Genomic DNA, 5568 nt, shown 5'->3' on the forward strand with positions numbered 1-5568 from the left:
GTTGGCATTTGACAACATACATCAAATCTTCTCCATAATCGTTCTGTTCATTCATTCTGCAATGCCATTTTGCTGTGGAGTATGACGAACTGTCAAGTGTCTCATGATCCCTTTTAACTTGCACAGTTTATTAAACTTATCGGAACAGAACTCTAAGCCATTGCCTGTGCGGAGGTATTTTATTTGTTTTCCCATCTGTTTTTCAATCATAGTTTTCCAAGACTTAAATGCAAAAAACATATTGTTTTTCTGCTTCAGGAAAAACACCCAAACTTTTCTGAAAAAATCATCAATAAAAGTTAGCATATAATTAGCTCCACCTCTCGAAGGCACTTTGGATGACCTCCACAGATCAGAATGAATATACTCCAACGTTCCCTTCGTGTTATGGATTCCTCTAGTGAATCGAACTCTGTTTTGCTTCCTAAAAACACAGTGCTCACAAAACTTTAGTTTGCAAATTCCTTACCCATCTAGAAGTCTTATTTTGCTCAATGCTGTCATGCCATTCTCACTTATATGCCCTAGGCGCATATGCCAAAGTTTAATAATATCATTATCTGACAAGGAAGAGGAAGCAACAGCTGCATCACTAGTGATAGTAGAACCCTACAAAACATATAAATTGGCAGTCTTTCTCTGCCCTTTCATCACAATGAGGGAAATTTGGAAATCTTAAAAACCCCAATTTCAGCTGTGTATCTGTACCCTTTTGAATCAATAGTACTCAATGAAATTAAATTTCTTTTCAATTCTAGAATATGTCGCACGTCACTAAGTGTTCTGAAAACTCCGTCAAACATCTTAACTTTAATCGTTCCAACACCTATAATTTTACATGAAGTGTTATTTCCCATCAAAACAACACTTTCAGACATTGTTTCGTAAGTTGTAAACCAATCCCAATTGGGATTCATATGGAATATGCAGCCCAAATCAAGGATCCACTCCTCGCTCACTTTAGAATTGTTGACAGAAGTGACGAGAAGTTTACCATCGTTGTAGTCTTCTACAACATCAGCTTCACTGGAATTTTCTGGTTGTTTTCCCTTTTGATTCGCAGTCTCCCTTTTGATCTTGTTCTGTAGCTTATAACACTCAGATTTAATGTGCCCTTTCTTCTTACAGAAGTTACAAGTTTCACCTCTGTTTGAAGACTTTGATCTATTCTTAAATTTACCGCGAGGATTCCGTTCCTGTGTCATTCCACGATCATCATCAACATTTCATTCTTATCTCTCACGAACAATGAGACGCTCTCCCTTAGAGTCGGGTTTAACCACAAGATGCTTCATCTTATCATACGAGGTCAAAGAATCATAAACCTCATCAATTGCTAAAGACCTGTGGCTATATAAAATTGTATCTCTAAAGGTTGAATAAGTCGGGGGCAATGAACAAAGTAGAATCAACCCTAGATCTTCCTTATCATACTGAACCTCTATGGCCTCCAAGTTTGAGAGAATTTCTTTAAGCTCTGTTAAGTGTTCGTGCATAGACGCACCTTCCTCCAAACAACGAGCATAAAGACGATGCTTCATATGCAACTTGCTGGTTAGAGTTTTCGACATACATATTTGTTCTAGCCTCTTCCATAATGTAGCATTGGCTTTTTCCTTCATCACATCCTGTAAAATTTCGTTAGACAAATGCAGATGTAATTGTGTTAACGCCTTTCAATCCTTACGCTTCTTCTCTTCATTTGTTAATGTCGAAGGCATCTTATCTATCTCTAGCAAGGCATCATCCAGATCCATCTGCGCAAGAACTGCTTGCATCTTAATCTGCCACAACGCAAATCTAGTGTTGCGATCCGATAGCGAAATTTCATACTTCAAAGATGCCATTACCATGATCGAGATGAACAACCCAGAAGTTCGGATACCAATTTGTTAAAAATAGAACGTCAGTAATGACAATATATTGCAAAGAAAAAAGATATAAAAATAAAGAACACACAAATTTTTATGTGGAAACCCTTTCGGAAAAAAACCACGGGCAGAAGAGAAGAAAATTCACTATGTCGAATTCGAATGATTACAAGAGGAGTTTCGACTACATTTATTTATAGGTTGAAAAAACCTAATTCTAATCAAAGTCAAATATATTATGCTAATAAATGCTAAATATATTATACTCATAAATACTAAATCTTCTAGAAAGAAGATATATTTTGTTTAACTTGACTTGCAAGCAATCTCTTAGAATTTGGGTCACACAATAAATAGATTAATTTTTTGGTATAATGATAAATTTCGCTCTCAACGTTTACATTTTTTTCAATTTGACCCTTATTCCTTTTTAAGCTAAATTTGACCTTTAACCTTTAAAAAAAGGGGGTCAAATTATTATTTTTAATGAAAATGATGATTAAAACATTAGTTTTTAATGTTGCTGGCGTGGCAACTTGCATGGTAGTCCATGTGCATATCATGCTAACATAATATCAATTGTCTTATATGTCATGTCAACAACTAATTCAAGAATTATAAAAATAAAAAAATAAAAATTTAAATTAAAAAATAAAAGAAGTTCATAAAAATTCAAAAAAAGAGAGCATGGAGTACACGTGAATTGTCATGCAAGCTACTGTGTTTAAAAATTTAACATTTTAATTAGTATTCTCATTAAAAAATATCGTTTCGACTCTTTTTCAAAAGGTTGATCACTAAACTATTAGTAAATTTACGCTTTGATCGCTCAATTTTAAAAAGTTACAAAATAGTCATTGAACTATTTCAAAAATTTTTGTTTAAGTCACTGATCTATTAAAATTATTGTTGTTTCGCATTCTCTATTCACACCACCTGCATCATTTGAAAGTTATCATTTCCCTTTTCTTCTACAATTTATTTTTTTCATTAAACAATGAACATTATGTGTAAGGCCCAATATTTGCCCAGCCCGTTTTATTAAACCAAATAAAATAAAATAAAATAAAAATCATAGTGTCCATTGACACTGCCCAATTACAACAAAAACTAAACAAAATTACAAGCCCAGAATCAAGCCCGAATACCCCTAGACTGAAACTGAAATGAACAGAAACTCTAGGGTTTCTGAGATACCAGGCGCCGCAGCCGAGCTCTCCGCACGTGACGAGCCTCCGTGCGCGCTCGCCTTCACTTCCGTACATGCCACGCCTGCGCCTTCGTACGCACCACGCCACACTGCTACATTAGCACCATACCTGCAACAAACATAGGTATACAAAGCAACAAAAGACGAACAAAAAGAAGAGGTAGAAATTGACAGCAAATCAGAGAAAATAGGAAAAATAAGAAAAATGTAAAAAGGGATTCGGGGGGAGGATTTTCTTTTTATTTTATTTTATTTTATTTTCTTTGTGATTCTGGCAAAAAAAAAGGCCATTCGAATATTGTAAAGTGAGGCATTCAGAATAAAAAAAATACGAAAAGGTGATTTTGAATCCCACTTTTGCTGGTTTTCTGTTTTCTTTTTATTTTCCTTCGTTCTTCTTCTTTACGGTGTTGTTCGTTAATAGTATGAAACAAAAGGCAAAGAGAGACGAGGAAGAGAAATTCACCTGGTAGCCGAGACGTCGTTCGCTCCGTTGCAATCGGAGTCGGGAGAGGGATCGGGGCCTCCAAGCGTCGGTTTGCTGAGCGGCGTTGGAGGAGAGTTTCTTTTTTCTTCTCTTTTTTTATCTTTTGTCGATTCCTTTTTTTTATTTATTGTTTGTAAAATGGAAACAAAAGTAGAGGAGAAAGGAGACCCTTACCTTCGCAGGGGCGCACCAATGGAGCTCCTTTCATTCCGTCCGAAATCAGAGATGAATGGGGATTTTGGGATTGCGGCGCATAAAGGAGAAAAGGACCATTTTTAGGGTTTCTTAGGTTTTTTGAAAAAGAGCTTGAAAATCTGTTGGTTTTAGGCTTAGTTCAGCCTTTATTTGCTGAAAGAAACGACATCGTTTGGGGGTTTATGGCCATAACCCGATGACCCGACCCGAGCGTGGTAAGACCCGCGCGTTTTGGTCTTAGAGGGGACATTTGCGCCATCAGCCCCTCTGATTTGTTTCGTAGTTTCAATTTGATCTTTCTTTATTTTTTTAATTGGTCTCATATGTTCGACTTGATTATGCTTTGGTCCACGTTAAAGGTGTTGCGTTTTGGGAATAGGGAATATTTCCCATTTGACCCCCATTTTATTCGCGCACTATACTCTGGTTCTCCGTTTTGTTTTATTTTTGCTTTTTCCTTGTAATTTAGTTTTGATTTCGATTTAGTCCTTTAATTGATTCGGCTTTTAGTTATCAACCTGTTTAATACTTTTATGGTAATATTATTTTTATTTTTTGTTATTTTCTTTAAACTTTATTTATTAATTTATCTAACTACTTATTATCCTACGATTTAAATTAAGTACTGCCTTTCATATTTTTCTTACTTATTATTTAGCATATACATATTAGTTAGTTTAATTCTTTTTTTTTCTCTTTCTCTGTTTATCTTTAATTGGTTTTATTTTTCTCTTGTATATTACCTTAAAATTTTACATGTTTATTTCAATTTTCTTTATAAATTGTTATGTTAAGTCGCTTTGTGTATTATTTTATTTTATTAATTATAAAAAAATTATCCTATACTAATGGCTCTAAATCAATTTACATTGGCCATTTAAAACTCATTGTGATACACTTTTTTTTACTTATTTAAATTGTTTTTGTATTTATTTTTAAACCTTATTTTATTACATATTTTGTTTATGTCAACCTCTTTTATATATATATTATTTATATTAAGGTTATCGTTTTATATGTATGATTTGTCCAAATTAATACATATATTTTGGTTTTCTTTAAGATTTATTTAGATACTATTAATTTATGTGGTATTTATTTTAACTCTATTTTTTATTTATTTCAAACTTTCATACATGTGTACTTATTTTTTTTATGTATACCTTCATATAAGTATATATATATATGTGTATCTTATTGATTTTTAATTCATTAGCTTTTAAATGTAATATTTACATGTAACCATTGTTCTTGTAGGTACGGTATTTATTTGTTTATTAATTGCTTATCGTTCTTAGGTGTGCATTTCAATTCACGAATCACCATTTCGCGTTGTATGTTATTATTCCACTGTTTTTATTTGTTCAAAAGATCACGTTTAATATCATTTAAATATCAAAATCATTTCATTCAAAAGCTTTCAAGATAATGCAAAGCTCGGTATTTGGAATCTTCGAAGGAATTGAGCCCTAACGTATTGGGTTCCAATTTTCCTCATCGAATCTAAATAATCGAGAATATCTCTTTAAATTAGAACATAAATAAAGAGCTCATTCTCGGGAATTCGACATGTTGTGTCCTAACGCATTGGATATGACATGTTGTTTTCTCGAGGCGAGGATTTTTCTAATAAATGAAAATAAAGGCAATATTTGATATTTAGGAATTTTGTGAAATCGAGCCCTAACTTACTGGGTTTTGATTTTCTCATTTGACTCAAATAATCAGATATCCTTCTAAAAAATGCATAGGTTTTAAAAGTTAGGAGATAAACTTAATTTTGGGGATTTAAAATGTTGTACTCT

The 5568-nt window shown here is 33.2% G+C and overlaps 1 long non-coding RNA gene across 1 annotated transcript; it reads right to left on the reverse strand.

The window, feature by feature from the left end:
• Window positions 1-2882: 2882 nt before the first annotated feature.
• LOC107910087 (uncharacterized) lies at window positions 2883-4280 on the reverse strand. Its single transcript, XR_001687463.2, has 2 exons — window positions 3548-4280; window positions 2883-3190 (listed from the first exon to the last, which is right to left on the reverse strand). It is a non-coding gene; the product is annotated as an uncharacterized lncRNA (long non-coding RNA).
• Between the last annotated feature and the right edge of the window lie 1288 nt (window positions 4281-5568).

The sequence above is a fragment of the Gossypium hirsutum genome, chromosome D06 (assembly GCF_007990345.1).
Source record: "Gossypium hirsutum isolate 1008001.06 chromosome D06, Gossypium_hirsutum_v2.1, whole genome shotgun sequence".
Lineage (NCBI taxonomy): Eukaryota > Viridiplantae > Streptophyta > Magnoliopsida > Malvales > Malvaceae > Gossypium > Gossypium hirsutum.